Raw genomic sequence first — 24,717 nt, forward strand, 5'->3', positions numbered from 1 at the left:
TGCCTGTGTAGAAATGCCTTGCATAGCAAATGTTCAATCAGTGTTTAATTAGTTAACTTCAAGACCCAAAGAATGATTTATATTATTTATCTAGAAACTGAAGATGGATGGCATTTGCATTTCAATAAACAGATAGTAAGAATATAATTTTGCTCTTAATCTTTATAAAAGTTATCCCAATAGAGCTGTAGAAGAGAAAATATTCTATGCTGTTTTCCACACACACACACAAAAACAAAAAAAACACACTATGTATTAGTTCGTTTTTGTGCTGCTATAACAGAATACCTGAAACTAGGTAATTTATAAAGAAAAGAGGCTTATTTGGCTCATGATTCTGGGACAGCTGCATCTGGTGTGGGCCTCAGGATACTTTTACTCATGGAGTGAAGTGGCAGGGAGCCGGCGGGTACAAGCAGATCACATGGTGAGAGGAAGCAAGAGAGAGAGAGAGAGGGGAGGTGCAAGGCAGGGGAGGTCCCAGGCTCCTTTTAAAAAAAACAGCTCTTGCTGAACCTATTTGAGGGAGTACTCACTCAAGACCCCCCACCAGGGCGAGTATTAATCCTTTCATGAACGATCTGCCCCCCCGATCCAAACTGCTCCCAACATTACCAAGTTGGGGATCAGATTTTGACATGAGCTTTGCGGGGACAATCCATACAAACTCTATCACACTACAAAGAATGATATTAACCTCTGGGATAGGTGTGGGTTTACATGGATTTCAATTAAAAAACACTACTCGGCAATTGTAAAGTACAAATGAACATCAGGATATCAGTATTTGTGATTTATTGGAATGATTCTGTAATGTACAATTTTACACATTCATCCAGTTGGTTGTTAAGGCAACTTTTATGATAGCTAATTGTATTTTTCATTATTTAGATCTGAATAATAATTATGTCAGATATTCTTCAAATTCTTGTATCCTTAAAAATGTTTGAGATAAGGCATTGGTGAACATACTTCTAAACACTACTGTAATTATCCTTATAAAAAATTTCATTTCACAGGTATGTAAGAAAAAGTCAACATGTTGTTAAGATAAAGCATGCCATTAATATTTAGATGCAATGAATTGCATTTTTTAATATCAAAACTCTTGGCAAGATGGCTCACTTTATATTTTCAATATTTTTTTAAATTTCCTAAGATGAAACTATACAGGAAATAATGTCATAATCAATCAAGAAAGATAAGGAAAATATATTAAGTGTGGGCTATGAAGGAAAATCTTTTATGTGCTTGTGATCCACCTCCGTTTAGATTTATTGACATATAATAGATATCAAATAACTCTAAATTGTTGTCTAGTGATAATAATTACATTTTGGGGCCACACTTTATCAAGTTCATTTTATACACAAGGATTTTACTACCCAACCGACAATGCTATAATGGGTTCTTCTCTTTTAACTGATGATATTCTATTAAATACTATGACCAAACCTTCAGTACTTGTTGAGACTAGGTTAAAGGAAGGCATTTTGCAAAATAAAAATTTCACATATAGTTAGAATTTCAGAGATATGGTTAACTCTTGAAACAGAGAGAAATCAAGAAATAATATCTAATAGTTTTTTGGGGTTTTTTTGCTTTTTATCCATCAAATTTTTTAGGTAAATGTAACACTGAACGGAAGAAGTAAATTTCTGTGTGACTTCTGTAATCTCAAATAGCTCATTCCATGGGTATATTTACATAGGGTCTATCTCCCTTTGCAGGGTCAAAGTCGATGTCCAGCAGCCTCTCTCCTATTCCTCCTGCATTAAATTCACACCACATGCCTCCACCAGCTTTTGTGTAATTAAACTTGCTATTCTTGACACTCAAGCTAAAACCATTGAAAATGTAATGGTGATTGTTGTGTGGATGAAAAAGGCTTTTTGTCACATTCATTATGCCAATTCAGCCATGATAAATTAACAGTATTCTCCATATTTCTTGTACAACTCCCCTTAAGCTCATGGTCTGAATGCTGAGAGGGGATGCTCTGTAGGGAGATGGCATGCATAATGTGGGAATACTTAACAGCACTTTGCAGTTTGGAGCCAGAATGGCCCAGATCTGACTCATCTCCATGTCAAGGTTGTTTGGTATTTGGCTAATGTGTAATTTTGTTTTGACATGAATCACTGAAACTTAAACATGTTAAACCAAACATTTGAACTGTACATAAAACCTTTTTTTAAAAAAATCTAAGTATATGTTTAAAACCTTTTAAAAAGCACCTTAGCTAAACATAAAATAATTATACATAATAGTCTCAAAGATTCCCGACTTTTCTCTTTTGAAGGGGTAGATTATTCTGGGCATATTGAATGTTTTGCTTTTCATATTTCAGTATGAACTTGTCTCCTCAGGGTGAGGTGATGTGAAAGCTCAGCATTTATCAGACAAGCTAGAAATTCAGGTCATCAGTGATAGAGGATTTGGGGTTCATAAACACCGGAGGGCAAATCTTTGCATTATCTAGGTAGATACTGCCTTTATTTTTAGACCACTTAAAATTGAATAGAGAAATAGGAAAGTTATAAGACAGAGAAGTGAGTTTTTTAGAAAGGATTTTTTTTTTAATGATTAAACATGGTCGTTCCTATGTTATTAACGTCTTCAACTGATGATTTAGAGAGAAGAGCTGTGATATTAAACTCTAGATTCAGCATACATAGCTATTCATTGGACAGTACAAAATAGAAACCAAATCTGAGTGGAGACATTTTGGGCTTATCTAAGGGACAGCCTTCCTAGTTCAATAAGTAATTCACCCAGAATTCAAGCACATTGAAACTTCTAAACTTTATAAAAGACTATACCTTACTTCCTGCATTTTAGGAAAGCATATTGTGGATACTGTTGGAGCCTCACAGTACTAGCTCAAAATGGTATCCTTTGTAGCCTGGCCCCAACTTTTCTCTCCTCCAAATGGGTTTCCTGAAACTATCTCTTCATTCAGATTTGGAAACAGCAAAAAAACAATTTTTTTCATGACAAACCATGATTAATTATTGAAGAAAGCTCAATTTACCAAATAGAACAAATGTGAAAAATAAAAGGCAATATTAGAATATTTGTAAGGACAATGAAACCCAGTTTTAAAACACTATTTCAAGTTGCAAAAAAATAAAATGATCCGGGTCTGTATTTGGGTCATGCATCAATACAGAAAATATAGGAATAGTTGAATTTCTAATTTTGCACTACTGAAAGAAGGAGAGGGGGTAGCCCACAATAGTGTTACCAAACAGAGTCATGGCCCTCCCTGCCATGGTTAAAGGAACAGCTCAGCAAGTGGAATGATGTTAAAGGATGAAAACCTCCCCTGACAGCTGCTAAATTCCCTCCAGCAGAGCTGATTAAAAAAAAAAAAAAAAAAAAAAAACCCTTTTGCACTACATTGACCTTTTCCATGAGTAGGTCAGCCAGGTGCAAGCTACCAGATGTGAATTTCCATGGTCTACAGGCCTCAGGAGGCTATTTATCTCTTCTATTAGATACTAACAAGAAGTGTGACAGAGCCAGCATTTTATTATTAGAGTATGTGGATTTGACAAAATTTTATGTTCTCCAACAGGAAAAGTACTCTATTTTTTTAAATTTAATTTTATTTATTTTAATTTTCATAGGTACTTGTACATATTCTGCACAATGATTCACTTATGGTTGATAGTACAGTTTTGTACCCATTAGGAAAAGTACTCTAAATGTGTTGTTTCTTTTCATTATATCATGATTATATTATAAAACAGACTTCTCAGTATTTGGGGAATAGTATGGAGATGCTTATAAAGCCATTTGTAATAGCCTAGATTATCTTAAACCTCTATAAAACACCCTTTTCACTCACTTTATTTTGGGTTTTTTTTGTTTGTTTGTTTGTTTGTTTGGAACTATTTGCAATTGTAATCTTTTCTTTCTTTTTTTCTGATTTTATTTTAACTTCTCAATATACATTGTAGTTGATTTTCTTGTCCCTTTACCTGTTCATCTTTCTCCCCTCTCTCCCCCCCCACTACATCATATCTGTTCACTTGTCTTAACAAGTTCAAGAAATTGTTGTGATTGTTGTGTCTTCTTCCTCCCCCTAACCCTATTTACAATAGCCAAGAGTTGGAACCAGCCCAAATGTCCATCATCAGATGAGTGGATAAGGAAACTGTGGTATATCTACACAATGGAATATTACTCTGCTATAAAAAAGAATGAAATACTACCATTCACAACAACATGGATGGACTTAGAGAAAATTATATTAAATGAAACAAGTCAGGCACAGAAAGAGAAATACCACATGTTCTTACTTATTTGTGGGAGCTAAAAATAAATAAATAAATAATACAAACACCCACTTTATTTTGAGTAGATTTTTTAATGATTCAAAAACATGTTGAATGACTTATTCAAAGACTTTAAGAAGCTTCAAGAGACAGTAGACGAAGCTCAACTATCTAGTTGGGGTTTTATGGAAGAACCTCAAAACATTGCAAGAATACTCTTCGGCACTCAGTACTTCCATTGGGATGCCCTCCACACCAAAGCTCAGGCCCCATCTCATGCTTTGTGGCTCTTCCCTTAGTAAAAAGCACATGCTTCCCTCTTCCTAGACCAGGAACTTGAGGGTCTCCAATCTGATCTTTCTATATCTCAGCCCAGATATACACTGGGTCACTTACCTAATCAGATAAACTAATCTCAGCTGACATTTCAGAGGCCTTCCTGGAGATAACATGTATAATTTAACATTCCCCTACCTGTTTTGTCTTATCTAAGTCAATGGTACCTAAAACCAACTGCCTTTAATCTGGAGAGCTTCTTAAAAAATGCAGATTCTTGAGCTGTACTCCAGATTTTTATTCTGCAAGTCTAAGAAGACTCAGGAGTCCCCAAATGATTATATAGGGTAATCCAGTTTGGCATTTGGTTAACTCATTAACGACTATTGTGGGAAATTTGAGATCATGGTAACTGATGGGACACAATCTCTAGCAAGAGAAAATTCATGGTCTTTAGTATTAGACAGACCTGAGTTCAAATCTCTTTCACTTACGAGTGGTGTGACACTCTGAGCCTCAATTTTCTCCCTTAGAAAACAAGGATGTAATAATAATCACTCTGCTTGTTCTGTAAATTGAATAAGATAATTTTTTCAAAGACATTAATATGAGGCAAGAAAAAGAAAATCAAGAGAAGGTAGGCAAAATGAATGGTAGTACAGAAATAATGGTTGTGCAACACAGTCCTGAAAGAAAAAGTCAACTTATGCTTTCCTGGGGACAGATACAAGTCATTATAGTCTTGTGGGCTCTTGTGTGGAATTACCCTGGGTGGAAATTAAGAATTGAGGGGATTTAGAGATGATTCCAGTCAGGACACAGGGATTTTCCTCCTTTGGGAAACATGAAAATTCCACTCATTGATTCAACATAATGTTTGTTGAATGCTTACTGTTTGCCAAACACTGTTTTAACAAAAATTATTCCATGCAGGGATGTAATAGTGTTACTATCCTGTTGGAATTTATATTCTAGTGGGAATAAGACTGATAATACACAAATAGGCAAATTAGCAGCAAATGAATGAACCAGAAAAAATAAGATTATGAAAAAATATGCAAGACACGAAAAAGGCAATATGATAGAGTGACTAGGCAGATGCTTAAGATTAGGTGGGAGAGGAAAGGCATCTCCAAAGAAGGGACCTTTAGCCTAAAATCTGAAGAGCAATAAAGAGGCAGCCATGGGAAGACAAAGGGGACAGCTGGTACAAAGGTCCTTAGCTTGGCATGCTCTAGGAAGAAGGGCAGTGTGGCTGAGCCACAGTGGGTGGTGGCAGAGGGCAGGAAACAAGGTCAAAGAGGTAGAGAGTGTTCAGAGCACAGAGAGCACTGTATGCCAGAGTCAGGGGTTTGGATTTTATTCTAAGGGTAATAAAAAGCCACTGGAAGGTTTCAAATAAGAGTAGTTTCATGGTTAGATGTATATTTCAGCAGGATCAGTCTGGTCTGTCAGTGGACAGTGCATTTTGTGAGGACAGAGGTGAAAACAGGCACACCATTTAGGCGGCTATTGCAGTAGCCCAGGCAAGAGGACAGATGGAGGCAGTTTGGAAGACAGTGATAATCATGGAGAAATAAACGGATGGAGTCAAGATATGTTTTAGAGGCAGTGTCTACAGTTCTTCTGATATAGTGGATGTAGAATGAGAGAGAAAGAATAGAGAAACCAAGGCTTCGGGTTTCTGGCAAAGAGCAGGTCAGGAGAGGGCAAATTCAAGAGCTTACCTGGTGATATTTCAAATGCCATAAAACTTTAATAACAACAATAATAACAAAAGAAGTTAGCAATCTAAATAGGTTCTTGACAGTCCTCCAAATACTAACAACACAGTAACTGGACTTCAGTAGATGTTTTGTTCTAAGAGATTTTTTAAAAGCATTTTACAATGCATTCATATAAAGAATAATTTGAAAAAAAGTCACCTGCTAGGTAAAACATTTTAGTAGCATTATAATACACACAATTATTAAATGATATGGCAGGGTATGAGTACAGTGAACTAATAATCTAAGTTAGGGCTTGATTGGCTGGTTTCCATGAAGTTAAAAGTGGACAAACTTTCTTTAATACCAGAGCAGCAATAGTAACAGCAGAAGTTATTGAGAGCTCGCTGTGTGCCAGGCACTGTTTTAAATGGTAATCTTTTAGTAACAGTGGGATACAAATTCTATGATCATCCCCGTTTCACAGAAGAGGGACCTGAAGTAACTTCCCACTCTCATAGAGCTTGCAAGGCGGAAGTAGGGCTTGAATTTGGTAGTCTGACTCCAGAGCCCAGGCACTTAAAACATGCTGGAAACCAGGACCTCCTGAGTGAGACATTGCTGTGACCTCCAGCTTTGAAGGCTCTATTCAAGTGTTGCTTCCATGGAAAGAGTTAACCACTCCACACTCCAGCATTCCCTTGATAGAATTCTGTCCATACACAACTAAAGATAAACGAGCCCAAAGCCCTAGGTGTTTGAAAGCTATGATATAAGAAAAGATAATTGGATTGTTTATTTTATGAGGATATTGCTTTAACTTGCATTATGCAATAAAACCCTCTTAAGCCACACTTCACTAATCTCATGTAAAGTTAACCAACTAAACTGTATGTAATTAAGAAATGTTACTTTTTCTTCAAAGAATTCTTCAGTCTTATCTGCAAGCTAGGTAAATCCAGTAAATCCTGGCTTGGATTTTTGTCTGTTTTGTTTTTGTTTTTAAAGAGTCATTTACTTTTTGTTCTAGTAATTAAATTTATTATGTTTCCAAAGTAATTTATTCTTGTGATGTAGCATAAAACAATCAGGGTCTTTTGTAAATGTAGTTTTTATGAACTTAGCTTTGTTACTTGTTAAAATCCATTTATTTATTAACTTAAACATTAACTTTCCTGAGATTACTAAAACTCCATTTCTTCTCAAATATTTTCTTGAGCAGAATTCTCACTAACTTTAACTTCATTATTCCAAATGAATGAGGTTTCAAAGTGTTCACATTTCAGGGACTGCATATAAAAATAATAATAAACACCAACCTGAAATTATGTTCTTTTTAATTTTGTGGAGACTGTTTAGAGAAATAAAAATGTAAATGACACAAATTTATAGCCCTTGATTCATGTGACAAAGCCTCCCAAGTTGATGGGAGAAGCCTGCAAATGCCGATAGTCATAAAACTTTAAATGCAAGTCATAAAACTTTAAATGCAAGTGTTTCAAACACCACCAGACTTTTGTCGTGTATTTTTAGGAGGGAAATTTCTGTGTTGAACAGTAAAAAATAATGAATAGCTGGTTTTGGAAAAAGACTATTTTTCACTTTTTAAAAAATAATAATTTTAGGGCAGAGAACACGCTAAAAGTTGACATGGGACAAATAGTGTTAATCTTTGAGAGGCAGGAAAACGGTGTGTTTTAAAAGCTAACATTTAGTGAGAACTTTCTTTGAGCGAGTCCCTATAGAAGTATCTGACATGAACACTCACGTAGCCTGTGAGATGTGTCCTGTGATCATGTTCACGCAGAGGAGAAACTGGCTGTTCTGAGCGGCTGAGAGCTTGCGGAGGTTGCAGTTCAGGCTGAAGCTGGGTTGGAATCTCGCCACCCTCTTCATCACCAGCTGATACACATGAGCGCTGTTTCTTGAAAAGCACCTAGGAAACACAGTCAACATATGCTCTTTTTCCACATCCCTATGGCAGTATTGGGCTCTGGGTGGTATTGACAGTAACTTGGTGGAGAAGTCACTTGCCCTTGAGGAACACAGAGCAGCAGACCATGGGGCTACGGCCAGAGACATCAGCTCCAGGACCACAGGAAGGCTTTAGACTCTGTCCAAATTACCTGCTCATTTACAGGTGTCAAAGACATCTAAATACTTTACTAACACATTTACTCCTTTCCAGACCTCAATGGTTTTCAGGAAAAATTTTAAAGCAAGTCTTTTCACATGCAGTGTAATAGTATGTCTTTATTTCCAGATCTGAAATATACCATAGACATATTATATGTTCATGACTAAAATTTCCCTACACATTTATTTCCTATTTTCTTACGTCTTCTCTCTTTCCTTTGCCTTCTATTTTCTGTTTCTTTTTCTCTATCTCCTTTTTTTCTTGTATTTCTCTCTTACTCTCATCTATTTGGTGGAGGAAGGAGGGAAGGAAAGAAAGAAAAAGAAAAGAAGTGGTGAAGCAATCATGCTTAGCAATTATTTCATATGTAGAACATTTTTGTTTCCATATCACCTGTTTCCATATTATTGGGTATTTGTTTCCTGGTTTTAAAATGTTATGTCTTTAAATGAAATCCTTTAGAACTAAACATTTGTATGAGGGTGACCTCCTTTACTTTATATTTTTTGTGCCTCAGGCAGAGACCTTGGATTCTACCTACTGGATACATGACTTATTAAATGTGTGACTTTGGACAAGTAATAGCCTCTTGTGTTTTCAGCTTCATCAGTTATACAGAGACTTTTTGCCAACTGGACAGGGTGAGTGTGGAGATTAAATGAAACAGCAGTTGACGAAAGACTGATTCTCAGGAAGCAGTTCTGGTAGCACCATAACATTTCTGCTCCTTTCTGTCCTTTCTCCATGTCTTTACTCCCTCTTTCTGCCTTTCTCATCTGTCACTTTAGCAATGCCTTATTTATTTGACTTATCAATGAATAAAGTGTTCTACTAGAACTTAATGGATTTTCCACCCAACTAAACCACAGAAATTTATTTTCTTAGCGTTCACAATTTTAAATAGAATATTTTCAAAGCAAGAATTACCCATATCTTGGCTCTTTAAACATGGTTTATTAAACACAATTTATGTTTCCTGATGATTCAGGATTATCATCACTATAAACACATGATGCCCTCCCCCCAAAATTATTGAGAGCCACCCCGTGCTGCCATTATTACTGCACCAATTACTTGCACCTAATCGTACTATTGCACCTACCATACAGCTTATGTTTTACAATCTTTCTTCCTTGATGGTATGGACTGTTTTTCATGTAATTGTATACCCCAGTGCCTAGCATGGTGTCCATACTGTAGTATGAGTTTAATAAGCACTGCCTGAAACTATAAAATTTAGTGATAACCTAAGAACCTTTTCATTTTGGTGGGGGGGGAGGAAGGAAAAGGGTATTTACCGCGAGTCCCATTGCTTCACATGTATTTAATCTTCACAACAGGATAAGGAAGGTAATATTACTATCCCCATTTTAGAAATCAGAAAACTAGAGCTCAGATAACTCAAATACTGCCCAAGGGCATGAAGCTACCAGCGGAAGATCTATAACTTGAACCTGGACCTGTTCATTCCAAAGTCTATTCTCTTCCTGCCACAACACATACTACATACTGGCATTAAGTGGGCCACCTGCTTTTGGGTTTGAGATGAAGTTTCAGAGGCTTTTACAATTTTTCTGCCCCTCCATCAAAGTCACCTGTCATGTCTTCGGCTATCATTTATCACATACCCTCCCCCAACTGGTATTTTGTTGCTCTGGTCTGCAATTGACTTAGAAAATACTAACTGTGCTTGTTAGACTTGTTTAAAAGTAAGAATAAAACATTCTCAGTAATAAGGTAAGGAAAGGATGACAAATGGGTTTCAAGCTGCATGCTGACCCCGACAGATCAGTAGCAGCTGCCTGGAGTGCCAAGCTGAGGCTTCTGAGGCAATATCCATGGCTCTGCAGGAACAAGGGCCCACGGGGAGTAGTGATGTCTGGGGTGGTTAAGAGAAGGGCAAGTGGTGCCACACTTCAGGGGCCTGGGGAGTTTTCAACGAGTAAATTGCATGAAGATTACTGTATGGGCTTGGTATCTATCTAGACTTTTAAATGTGTTTTTGCTTACTACTTTGTTTTTAGCTAGAGTATTTATAGTTAAGAAGGCTAGATAAATGACTTCTAGATAACTAAAATGTTTATAAAGGTCTTTTTCTTTCTCTTCCCCCTTACTTTATTTTTCTTGGTCCATGCTCTGTGGTTTAGGTCTCAGGTTTGGCAGCACCACCCACAGCAACCACTGGCTTTATGTAAATCATTGAGAGCACACAGGCCAAAGAGAGTCCAAACCTCTGCTACCGATAAGACAACTGCACATAAGTGAGTTAGCAACCAAACAAATGGTTACAGTTGGCAGGAGACATTTTTTTCCAGAAATATTGAATATGTGAAGATTCAATTACACATGGCACCCTAACATCCATTGGACTATTGATATAACTCAGGCCTTCACCTTCGCATCGTTTGCTCTGCTGTCCACAAGAGCTGATGACATATTTGGCCTCTTTGCTACTGTTTCTGTCTTTGTTACCGCCACTTCTCCTCCATTCATAATCTCCTTTGCTTGCTTTCCCCTTCTCTCTGCCTTTCTTACTCATATTTTTATCTCACTGGACCCCTGTCATGTTGTCTGAATTTCTTGGCTTCTACATGAAAAGACTGACCTTTTTTGTACATCACCATCAAGCCAGAAGATTTCTTCCCTCCTGTTGGAGAATTAATCAATCACAGCTCATCTGCTATAACCTTCTTGTCTTTGGCTCCTCTTAATGACGTTCAAAATGCTCAAAGCTCACAGTTTCTTTTTTACAAGATACTCATTTTTTTTTTTTTTTAATTTTGTAACTGACTCCATTCCTGGTGCTTGAACACTAGACTCTGGATAACTGAGGTTATGCTGTACTCTTGAAGCCCACCTGCTGGAAGCCACTTTTACATGGTCCCATATAAGACAGTAGATGCATGTGTTCATAACCCCTCCCAGGAGGTATACAACTTAGCCTTAACACCCAAATGACCAAATCTAACAATTCTTTCTTCTCCAACTTTTCACTTTATATCTCAAAGCAAGGGTTATTGGCATCACTAAAGGGCTAACCTCAATGCTACCAGAAATGATTGTCTTAAATCATTTGCAAATATATATATATATATTAAACCATTTTTTTTGTGGCAACTGATAGCAAAATGTAGTGGGTTTGGGTCCTGATATACGAATAACTCCTAATATATAAGGGCTCAATTTGCTAGAGAATCACCCAAAAAATATGATTGCTGATGATTTAGCATCACCCAGAAACCCAGTTTATCAAGTGGTATCCTGAAGGACCCTGTTCTGTCATTAGTCCAAGACAGGAATTACATTATATCAAAAATTCAATTAAATAGAGTTGTGAAGGAAAGAAAAACAATAGCTTATAGAAAGTAAGAATGAGAGAAAATTTTATTATTCTTACTTTGTTATTGTTGTTGTATAACACAGAGTTCATCTATATTTGCCTATTGAAGAGAAGCAAAAGGAAAGAGAGACAGAAAATAGGTGAGAGGAGGTATTCATGGTATAAAATTTTACTGTCCAATATGGTAGCCACTAACTATATGTCGCTATGAGCACTTAAAATATGATTAGTCTGAACTGAGTGTGCCGTAAGTGCAAAATACACATGGAAATTTGAAAATTTAACATGAAACAAAGGCATCTAAACTATCACACTAATGTTTTTCATATTGATTACACGTTGAAAAGATATTTTATCTACATTGGTTTAAATAAAATATATTATTAAAATCGATTTCACCTGTTTTGTTTTACTTTTTAAAATGGCTACTAAAAATTTTTAAATTACATATATAGGGTTCAGTTGTGGCTCACATTATTTTTTTAGACAGCACTGTTATAAGGTCTTATCCACTCAGATTAGGTTTAACAAAAAGCAACAGAAAACCCCAAAATAACCCAGGATAATTACTCGCACAATAGATTCCTCATACAACAGACCAAAGGTAAACGGGACTGACAGGGCCATTCAATGATCACAGAGACTCAGGTTTTTTTTTTTTTTTTCTCTTCCACTATCTTAAGCATACTACCTCATGATCCAAGATGGATGCTAAAACTCTAACTGGAATAACCATGTTCCAGCCAGCAAGAAGGAGAAAGGCACCCATTATGAATATATTCTCTGTGCATCCTTCTACAAACATCTTCTACGATCTTCTCTGATAGGCAAAACCCATATTTGGTCACAATATGAGCCACCCCTGTAAAATTTGGAGGAGAAACTAACCACTGCGACCTGGTACCATTTTGGTTACATGATCCCCTGCAAACACAAGAGAGGGTGGACACTGTGGTCTTTGTTCCTCACATTCAATTGTACAGCTAAAAATTAGGAGTTATTTTTAGGATGACCATTTGTCCCAGTTTGCCTGAAAGACTGTTTTGTATGTGTTCTCCTGCTGTAATTATTCATAGCTCCATCTTTCTCTCCCTCAAGTGTCCTAGTTTGGATGATAAATTATATGGTTGCCCTTGCTACATTACAAAGAAAAGAGGGACTAAAGATGACAGGGTAAACAATTGACTCTGCCAGAGATCCTTGAGGAATCATTTAAGAAATCCTCAGTAAGTGGGTGTCTCTTCCAACCTGTCCCACCATTATTCTGAAGCTGTGCTCTTAGAGGTTACTTGTAACTCCATATTGATAAAGTGCTTTTCTCGCTCTTCTTTTACTTCTTCACTTAAATATTCATGGTGTGATTCCATGTGCCAAGTACTGTACATTTGGGGCACATGGGAGTGAGACAGAATTCCATATGATTAATCTCATACTATTAAACTCATTTTCTATTACAGTGGAGTAAGAGGGGTCTGAATTGTCTGAATAGTCTGGATTCTGGGACTATTGTTTCTACCCCTGATTATTTCTCTAAATATGTTTCTTTTTTTCCTGGTTCCAGAAAATTCTAGCCCATTGTTTTCCAAAATGTCTTCAATATCTCACTGGTTCTTTAAGAGAGTTCCATAGTTAAAAAATATTTGGAAATACAGCATTATTAGAGCTTTATAATGCAAACTAGTACATTAAAAGCTTTGAGAAATACCACAATAGAAATTCCTTTTTAACTCTTCTAATTTGAACTGTTTTGGTGTTAATACCTGTTAATACCTAATGCAACACCCTTTGCACTACTCCTTTAGTCCCAGAAGTATGAGGATATTAAAAGATTCTCTGTCCATGGCTCCTCCTCTACATTCTGCCTCCTGATGCTCACGTTTGTCCTCCATTTTTACCTCTAAGTAGATGACACCTAAGCAACTTCCTCTAGCCTTCACCTCATTCCTCAAACTAATAAGTGGGCGTCTCTACTTGAGTTAAACATCATAATCTCAAACTTGACAATGTAAAATTGAATCTGCCTTCTTGTCTAAAATCGTGCATGCCTGTTCTTGGAACAGTACTACCTGTGGTAGACATTTTGTTTGTTTGGTTGGTTTTTGTTTTATTTTATTTTTGGTATTTTGGTGAGGGCAGAGGGAAGGGCTTGGGGGCAGGCTGAGCAGCATTGCAATTTCATTGCTACTTTAGGAAAAACTTCTTTTGTGTGCAGTCTTGGTGAGAAGTTGTGCACTACCAATGGCTCCTGGGCAGGCTGAGGTTGAGCATGTAGCCTGGGCTCAGCCAATCAGCCTCCCACTGGCACTTTGAATCTTGAGTTGTTAGAACAGAGATGTAGGAATGGTTACAATTCATTCATAATGTCAGGGGTGATATTAGCAATGTTCTGTGACAACAGTGGCCTTGGCCTGGTCACTCCAGATGATTCTGATGCAACCTAAAGTTTGAGAATGACTGCATTGGGTCTTTCTCATACATCAGCTCTTCCAGGAAGTTTGGTAATTATCTCATCCAAAATTATTTCTTTCTTTTCTGGAGTCCTATAATCCTTAATATCCATACCACTCATGCTGAACCTATCCCATGTCGTTTTGCAGTTACTTAAGTAGTTATTTTATCTCTGCAAATAATTTCTAAGCTTCTAGAAGGCAAAGGATATAAATCACCATGACTTACGTAGAATAATAACTCACTTAATGAATAAATGAATATTCACTAGTGACAAATTAATTGCTCCTGATATATAAACTTCTCCGTTTTCTATAAAAAAAAATTTAAATTAGTTCACCTCTATTCGAGAGCTTCTAAAGCAGTGGTTCTCAAGTATTCTAGATGTTAAACTCACCTAGAGATCTATAACAAATACTGATACTCAGGTCCCAACTTCAGAAATTCTTATGTGGATGGTTTGGGGTTTAGCAATCTGGTCATTGTGATTTTAAAAGTTCCTAAGTGGTTCTATGTTTCAAGCAAGGTTGTGAATCATCATTGTGATATTCAAAGTGTGGTCCAAGGACCAGTATCATCAGCTCACCTGGAAGCTTCTGAATTTTCATTTTAATGAGATTCCGGAGGGATTCATACATACTTTAAAGCATGAGAAGCACTTGGTTTAGAGCAACAATGTTCAGTAGAAATATAATGTAAATAATATATAATTTTAAATCTTCTGTAGCCATATTAAAAAAGGTTTTCAAAAGGTAAAAATAATTTTAGAAATATATTTTATTTAACCCAATGTATCCAAAATATTATTTCAACGATTAATATAAAGTAACTAATAAAATGTTTTACAGTATTTTTTGTACTGCCTTTGAAATCCAGTGTGTATTTTACATTTACAGGACATCTCACATCGGACTAGCCACATTTCTAGTGTTTTGATAGCCACATGTGGCTAGAGGCCACCGTATTGGACAGTGAATATCTAGAGTTTACTGACCTTTCCATCTGTAACACTGCTATGGTTTGAATGTCCCCTCCAAAACTCATGCTGAAGTTTAATTCCCAATGTGGCAGTGTTGAGAGGTGTGGCCTTTTGGAGGTGATTGGATCATGAGTCTGCCCTCATGAATGGATTAATCCATTAATCCATTCATGGATTAATGGGTTCATGGATTAATGGGTTATCATGGAAGTGAGACCGGTGGCTTCACAAGAAGAGGAAGAGAGACCTGAGCTAGAACATGAGCATGCTCTTGCCCTCTTGCAGTGTGATACCCTGAGTCACCTCAGGGCTCTGTAGAGAATCTTCACCAGGAAGAAGACCCCCTAGATGTGCCCTTTGACCTTGGACTTCTCAGTCTCTGAAACTGTAAAAAATAAATTCTGTTTCTTTATAAATTACCTAATTTCAGGTATTCTGTTATAAGCAATAGAACTACAGCTATTCTTACTAAAGCTTTTTGCTAAAGTCAAAAGGAACTTTTCATCAACCAGTCCACTCACTGTTCACTTTTCTGCTTTACACTGTTACCTCCAGTGCTCCTCAAAACTTGGAAAGCCCTGCCACTGCTCCCTCCTCCTCTAGGTTCCATTTTTTTCTCTTTAAACCCAGTTTAGTTCTATAGTTGTTTGGCAAAAACTTCTTAATATGGTCCCAGGTTACAATGGTTAGTTCTTCCTCTAGATTTTGTAATGCAAGCTTATACATTCCCATTTATTAGGGAAAATGGTAAAAGATGGTTTCAGAAGGCTAAACATGGAATGTAATCAGAATCATAAAACATGCTGCCTTTCTTAATAAAAATAAAACATAGATCTCAGAAAGTTGATATTGAAAGGCAAATTCTCTGGTGAGGAGTAACAGCCTTCCTAGTAATACTAAGTCAATCCACATAATTCCTCTCTCATACACATTCTTTGATCAATCTTGCCTATGTTCTCCCACCCCATAGCGTGGAACTAAATGATGCCCCAACTCAAGCACAAATTCAAGTGAGAGCAACAACTCTTCTCTTGATTAGTCTGAAACTTAACATAGACAAAGATGGAATATTCAAGGAAGACTTTATTAGTTGCCAGGAGGTAATAAAAACAAAAATATCAGAGTATAATGAATTTAGAAAATCTAGCTTATAATATTTAGCCTGTTGTCTGTATAAGCAAAACTACCCCATTCATGCGGGGCAGGATGGGCAATCAGGGCAGAACTATCCAAGGTCCTCCCATCCTTGCTCCTCTTCTCTCTTCACATGCTGACATTATATTTAGCTTAGAAACCTAGCACTTCCTAAACATCTTGGCTCTTCTTGGTCTACACTTGTGTCTTCCATTACTGTAGCCACAAGCCACATGTGGCTATTGAATAATTGAAATGTGGCTAGTTCAAATTGAGATGTGCTGTAAGTGTAGACACACACCAGATTTCAAGATTTGGTATATGAGTTTTCCATTGCTGCCATAAAAATTACCATAAATTTAGTGGCTTAAAACACCCATTTATTATCTCACAGTTCTTTAGGCCAGAAGCCCCAGCATAGTGTGATTCAGCTGAGTCCTCTGCTTAGAATCTCCTGAGGCCAAAATCAAGGTGTCTTTAGGGCTTCACTCTTCTGAAGGCTCTGGAGATGAATCTGCTTCCAAGCTCAGATTGTTAGCCAAATTCAGTTTCTTGGATTGTAGGGCAGGAGTCTCATTTGCTTACTGGTCATCAGCAGAAGCCTCTCTCAGCTCCTTAAGCCACCTGCATTCCTTGTCACACTGTCCCCCTCCATCTTCAAACCAGCAATGGCTGTTGAATCCTTCTCATTCCTTGAATCTCTCTGACTTTTCCTTCTGCCACATCTCTTTGGCTTCCAGCCTGAGAAAATCCTCTGACTTTCAAAACTCTCGTGAGGAAACTTTCCAGAACATTTGATGAGAAGTGGAAGAGTAGTGGCTGCCCAGGCTGCAAACAGTGATATGCTCCTTCCTTCTCCCATACACCAGCCTCTGCCTGCCCACCAGCTATAGAAAAATGGTGAAAGAAACCACTTACTGTATTTTGGGGGTCACACCCAGTGCTACCCAGGAAGAGTTGAAAAAGGCTTATAGGAAACTCCTTGAAGTACCACCCTGATAAGAATCCAAATGAAGGAGAGTTTAAACAGTTTTCTAAAGTTTATGAAGTGCTCTGTGATGCAAAAAAAAAAAAATGGAATTATATGACAAAGGAGAAGAAGAGGCAATTAAAGAGGATAGAGCAGGTGGTGGCTTTGGCTCCCCCATGGACGTCTTTGATATATTTTTTAGAGGAGAAGGAAGTATACAGAGAGAAAGGAGAGGTAAAAATATTGTGCATCAGCTCTCAATAACCTTAGAAAACTTTTAGCTCTGCAAAAGAATGTGATTTGTGACAAATGTGAAGGCCTAGGTGGTAAGAAAGGAACAGTAGAGTGCTGTCCCAATAACTGAGGGACTGGGATGCAAGTAAGAATTCATCATATAAGACCTGGAATGGTTCAGCAAATTCAGTCTGTGTGCATGGAGTGCCAGGGCCATGGGGAATGGATCAGTCCTAAAGACAGGTACAAAAGTTGCAACGGAAGGAAGAAGATTCTACAAGTTCACGTTGATGAAGGCATGAAAATTGAACAGACGGTAATATTCCATGGTGAAGGAGGCCAAGAACCAGGACTGGAGCAGGAAATGCTATCATTGTTTTAGATCAAAATGTCCATGCTGTTCTTACTCGGCAAGGGGAAGATCTTTTCATGTATACAATTGGTTGAATCATTGTATGGCTTCCAAAAGTTAATATCTACTCTTGATAACCAAACCACCATCATTATCTCTCATCCCCCAGATCAGGTTGTTAAGCATGGAGATAGCAAGTATGTGCTAAATAAAAGCATGTAGGCCATATGAAAATGGTTACCTAATCATAGACTTTAAGGTAAATTTTCCTGAGAATGGCTTTCTCTCTCCTAATAAACTCTCTTTGCTGGAAAAACTCCTACCCAAGAAGAAGGAAGTAGAAGAGGCTGATGAAAAGGATCAGGTAGAACTGGTAGACTTTGATCTGAATCAGGAAAGATGGCGCCATTACAATGGGGAAGCATATCAGGATGCTGGACATCATCCCAGGTGGTATTCAGTGTCACACCTCTTAATGAGGCAGTGAATAAAAATCACTGCTGGCATTTTACATGCACTAGTTTGTAGAGAGCACAAACATTAATAAAGCAAATGTATTTCACAGGGCCTAGCCTCCAAAGCCCTGTAGTTTCAGGTTTAGCCTAACTTTTAAAAATTACATATAGAAATGTTAAGCTTGCAAAAGACAGGAAACTTTCCCCAGGCTAAAGTCTCTGTAGTAGGTAAAGAATTATAACAACAAAATTGCTGGCTCAAGGACAGATGTCCTTGGTGCAGGTTAACCTACTGATTGACATGTTAAGAAAGTTATTTGATTGTTATGTAAATATGCTAAGGAAATTTTACGGAAAGAAAGTTTGCTAAGAACAAGCTTTTGCTGGTGAACTGACTTAACTTTTTACTAATTGCATTATGGAATGTCACTTTGTTATTTCACTTATGTTACCAGCCTCTATTGTTAAACTATACTTAGCTATAACCCCACCTATGCTCCTTTTCTGTAACTTTCTGGCCTGGAGAATAAATACTGAGAAAGAACCCCAGTTCAGGGTTAATTTCCTGAGGAGGAATGCCTCTCTCTTGAGGATTCCTGGAAATTAACCCCTTTGGGGTTTCTCACTGCTCAGAAGAAAGGGGCTTTGAGTTATACTTTGTGTCTCCAACACCCCAGGGGTGTGAGTTGACAGTAGTTAACGGGTGAAGGACCATAATCACAATATGCTCACTATTTGCTATTGTTTTTAATATCCAGCTATAGTAATGTCTTAAAAGTTAAACGAAGAATAAGCACAAATTCCAACTTTGTCCTGTGTATATGTTGACTTCAGTGTGCAAAATGAAGTATAATACCTGTAATAACTACTTAAATAAAAAGTTCCCCTAGTATTTGTTAGGCCAAATCTTGTAATTGATTTCAGCTGTACACATAGACAAGCTTAGCTTGAAATCCTATGCATATGTATTGACCTCTATGTATGATCTTTCATTGTTAAAATATGAAATTAAAACTCTATTTATATGGCAATCATGGGGAAAAAAAACCCGTTAATTTGTAGCAACGTGTTGGTTGCACAGTTATTTGTATCAAGTGAAATTCATTATCATGCCTCTGTATATAAATACAGAATAATCTTTTGCTTCATCTGTTACTTGAAGATTGCATAATATATAATTTAGCTTGTGGTATCAGTGATAGAAATGATCATATATAGTTTATATATCATATGACTATATGTTGTATGATTTATATATATATAACATAGATATAGATCATATTTTGCTTTACACACACATGTATGCATATCAGTCCTAGTTACATTTTTTCCCTTCTCTTTGGACCATACTGAGCTCCTGAGTAGTGACTTCCAGAGCTGGGTAACTTAGAAGTTAAAGTGAAAAGACCTTTACATGGAGGAGAAGTAATTTGAAAATATAATACAGAAAGGTGTTCTTAGGTATGTTACTGGCTTACTTTAAACCATTTGATTTGTGCTCCAAAGTAACTGTAATTTAATGTTGGAAGTATAGCATGATTACAATGAAAAGCTTTAATTGGATGTTTAAAAGTCTATTCCACTGCTGGGAATATGCCCAGAGGAATGGAAATCATCATGTTGAAGGGATACCTCTACTCCAATGTTTATTGCAGCACTCTTTACAATAGCCAAGAGTTGGAATCAGCCCAAATGTCCATCATCAGATGAGTAGATATGGAAAATGTGGTATATCTACACAATGGAATTCTACTCTGCTATAAAAAATAATGAAATACTACCATCAGTAGCAACGTGGATGGACTTAGAAAAAATTATATTAAGTGAAATAAGTCAGGCACAGAAAGAGAAATACCACATGCTTTCACTTATTTGTGAGAGCTAAAAATAAATTAATAAATACACAAATAAACGAGGGTGGGTGGGAAAGAAGACACAGCAATCACAGTTCATTGAACTTGTTAAGACAAGTGAACAGATACGATGTTGATAGGTGGGAGGGGGGAGAGGAAGGGGGAAGGGAAGAATTGGTAAAGAGACATGAAAATCAACTACACTGTATATTGATAAAATTTTTGAAAAAGTCATCATATATTCACATGCTGAAATCTGGCTGTCAGAATTTAAGCAATTCTTGAAATGTAGGAATGTCTCAATATACTGAATTGATTACAAAACATTTTCAATGTGTGTCACTACAAGCTTTTCTTCCTCCAGATCAAAGCATCAGGGCTTTTCACTAATTAAGATATGTTAACTTCTCATTTTAACTAGTTAACTTGAATAACACAGAAAATACTATTAAACAAAAGCAAAAACAAAAATAAAACAAAACAAAAAAATCTCATGTGATTGGATTGGGCCCACCCAGGTAATCTAGGATAATTAGATTGCAAACCTTAAAATAGGGTGATTATATCTGCAAAATCTTTTTTGCCATGTAATGTAATACATTTACAGGTTCCAGGGATTAGGACCTAAACATCCTTGGGAGCCATTCTGCCTACTGTAGTATGTAAAAAAAATAAAGTAAAATATTTCATTTATAATTTCTATATTAATTACATGTTGAAATTATAACATTTTGGATATATTGGTTTGAATAGAACATATTAGAATTAATTTCACCTGTTTCTTACTAGTTTTTCAGTGAGCTACTAGAATATTTAAAATTACATATGTGGCTCACATTTGTGCTTACTTATACTTCTACTGGCCAGCACTGGTCTAGACCTAGAAAGAGATTAAATTCTCTTTGCCTTTCTAATAGTTTCTGATATCCCATCTGTGGACCTACCCTTTCCACAAGAAATGTTTTCCTTACAATTGGGTATGGCTCTTTAAGTTTCCCACAAATAAACACAGCATAGCACAATACATAAACCACAACTTTCTTACAAGAGCTATTCAAATACAGTGATGGAGTGTGGAGATGCAGGTGCAGGGGTCATTTCCTTATAACGGAAGGACTACTGGTCAGACAGATCCATAGCTGATAATTCTAGTAGTTACTGATCTTGCTCCATGAGGGCAGAGGCTTCCTTTATTTATTATTCTTCTTTTGGTTTTCAGTGGTTGGCATACACTAGGGTTCTTTCAATGAATATTTGCTAAACCAACTGAATCTAGATGTCAGTGACAGGCTGGTTAAAAGAGAAAAAGATTTTGTAAAGTAAATCAGACACCCTCTATTTCTTACTAATGACAAACATTTCCATACTTTACTGAGAGGGCAGCCTTAATTTGGAATTGTGAACTGAATAACGGTTACATCTTTATGAGACAAGAGTGTGATGATGTTCAGGAAAAATATTTTTTACCAGATGAACACTCTAATTAACTAAATGTTTTCATTACTGTACACTTTATATAGCTTTGGTGACTAAACCAAACCAATGAATCTGTGACTACTTTCAAAATTGCATTTTAAAAAGATGTTTGGATGTGCCACTTTTGTCTGGTGTTTAGTTTTGTTTAATTTAACACCATACCAAAATGTTTCCACTAAAATTTTCTACACCCACACAAAAATTCTACACTCACACACCTCTGCACTTCACCTAGCAGAAAAGCCAGGTCATTTGTAGGAACTAAAAAGCAGCACAAAAAAGCTCATGTACCTGATCTAATCCTGCAGCCCTAGGCAAAGTTAAAAGCCCTTTCCAGAGCTTTGCTTCATAGTTTCTGGGATTGTACCTGCATCCAGCCCCAGATGTGATCCTGCATGAGCCAGGCAAAATCACTGCGACAGTCTCGCAGTCCATCAGCTACCGAGTTAAGGATCCTTTGAGGAGAAGTTAGGATTGCTGAGAAAGCACAGGCTGCTGAATGTTCCTCTCCTGCCAGACATAAACCTGATGCAAGACAGAATTATGAGACACCAGAATCTTCTTTCCCATCCTCCTTCTCAGTAATCTTCCTCATACAAACAAAACAAAACAAAACAAAACCAATAAAAACATAGTATAAACACTATAAATAAAGTTTACTAATTGAAAGGACTGATAGATGGAGCGATGCTTTCTTCAAAATCTATTGTCATGCCTTTGTGTACTTTATTGCTTATCAGCATTTTTTCACTCAAGAAAAACAGAACAGCAACATTTGTTCAGAAAAAAAGCAAATTGTGTTTCTTCCTTTCTTATTACTTTTATTGTTTGAGACTTCTTTTAGACTACAATGTGGCATTGTGATTTTGAGATGGGAAAAAAAATCCCTTGTCTTTCAAACATAAGAATGTGATTGTATGCTATTGTTGCCAACAATGAGCTAAAGAGGTTAATGGATCACATATCTGGCAAACTGCCACCTTTTCTCCTGTTCAATATATTACACAATATACATTTTGTTGCTGCTGCTGAGCTTATGATTTTGTCTGAGTAGTTGGTAAATAAGTATACTTAGATTTAAGTTATCTCTTTCTAGAACTCAACAGCTTTCTCTTCCTGCTATATTCTGAAATTTAAAAAGTGCAGTTTGAGGTTTGAGCTCATGACCGTTTGAGGTGATAGCCAGAGTGGGCCTGGGGAAGGAGGTGGGGCTGACTGTTGAAGAAGAATCTAGAAATATTGTGCCTTGTGAATTGCAAGCGACCTTTCAATTTCTGATTGCCTAAATTAACAGAATGAAATTACCATAATAAAAAGGAATGGATATTGGAGAAAGCACAACAACTCTTTCTAGTGTTGACTGTGATCATTCCAACAGACTTCTAATTAAATGGACCAATCATTTTTAGTGACCCCAGCTTGACTCAACTTTGCATTCTAACTGTAACTTGAAAACAGACGAGCCCTCATAAGCCATACACTGTGATTTCTTGCCTAAAGGACTTTTCTGTGTACTGCATTTGTACTACGGAATGTAGGCAAGAGACCTAATACCGTTACAGAAATAAAGGAAAAAGTAAAGGTTTTGCTTTTTAGGAAAACCCAGAGGGAAAAACTTTATCTATAAGACAGACAGTTTTCGGGGTAATTTTGGTTGAGTGGGGATGTATGTAGGGGGAGGGGGACTAGAGTTGGGAGAGTAGCAGCAACGTATTAGTCAAATGGGATCCTGAGATCAGATGGGATCCTTCCAATCAGGCAAAGAGCATAGTAAATAGCGCGTACAATCAGTTCCCTGGCCTGCTGTTTTGCTTGGGGGAAGGGGCAGGATGCTCGTGGACTGAAATGGGAAGGCAAGTGTGCCTCTGGACTTCAGGACTTGGGTTCTGGAAGAAGGCTGAGCACTGGGCTTTGCTTCCCAGCTAGGCGGTGATCGCCCCCTGTGACTCCGAATGCACACAGCAGCCCCAAGCACCGCCGCTGCGCCGCCCGACCTCTAGCAGCCTCCAGCTCTCCCGCCCGGCAAGCCGGAGCCACACACCAGCTCCCTGGACACCTGTGTGCCCCATGCTCCGGATCTAGACCCCCCTCATGCCAAAGAAACCGGTCTCAACTCCTCAGAGATTGGGTCTCTCCGACCTCTATGTCCCAGGTTCTGTCACCCTGGTCACCTCCGCGGGTTCCCCGAGCTGCGACCTCAGTCCGCCAGAGAGCTCTGCGCGCCCATCCGGCCTCCCCACCACGCTGTTCGCCTGAGGTTCCCGCGCCTGGGTGGGAAGCGCGGTGGCTCCGCCGCAGGACCTCCGCCTCCGGGTAAATCCTCCTCCTCCTCCCCCTTCTCCGCCTAAGGCCCTGCCCTCCCCCTGCAGCAAGCGCTCCGGTGCGTGCGCCCATGTCTCCGCTGAAAACACCTGCGCTTCCTTCCCCACCCTTCTCCTCCCTTTGCTGCGGTTTGTCCGCTGCCTTTGGGAGCCGGGGAGCGGCAGCTGGAGGAGGAGCAGGGGGAGGAGAGAAGGGCGAGGAAGAGTAGGGGCGGGGTGGGTGGGGAGAGAGCCGGGAGGGTGTGGACTGGCAGCCACTCTGCAGCTGGTCGCCGGGGACCCGGTCCCTCCTGCGCGCCCGAGTGATGGAGGGGAAGAGATTCGCTTAGACATACGCGCACACAGCTGGGCACGTCTCCGGGAGGCAGCTGCCTGCTCGGGCGCGCCGGGGGCCGGGCGGCGGCCGTGACAGTGCCAGCCGCGGGGAGCCGAGCGCCCTCACAGCTTGGCACTGGAGGCTCCAGGACACCGAAAGGGAAGACCCCAGCCGAACTGACTGTTGCTCTTTTGGGCGGATCGGGAGGGAGCAGGCTGCCCGAGGCGCTGTCACCGAGGACGCCCGAGGCTCGCAGGTTCCGGAGCTGCGCCGGTGCCCTCGTAGGGCGAGGAGGATGCACACCTCCTCCCGCAGAGCGGCTGCGGTCCCCAGCACTGCGCGGACTCGGTCTCCGGCGGCCGCCCGTGCCGTGCCCGCGCCGCGGGAGCGCGCCCTGCCGCACCTGGCTCCTGCCTCTCCGGGAAGTGAACGAAACG

General features: G+C 38.5%; 1 pseudogene; it reads left to right on the forward strand.

The window, feature by feature from the left end:
- Positions 1–17,200: 17,200 nt before the first annotated feature.
- Positions 17,201–18,335, forward strand: LOC103606539 (annotated as a pseudogene).
- The last annotated feature ends 6,382 nt before the right edge of the window (positions 18,336–24,717 follow it).

Source organism: Galeopterus variegatus, unplaced genomic scaffold (assembly GCF_000696425.1).
Source record: "Galeopterus variegatus unplaced genomic scaffold, G_variegatus-3.0.2 Scaffold144, whole genome shotgun sequence".
In the NCBI taxonomy this organism is placed as follows: Eukaryota; Metazoa; Chordata; class Mammalia; order Dermoptera; family Cynocephalidae; genus Galeopterus; species Galeopterus variegatus.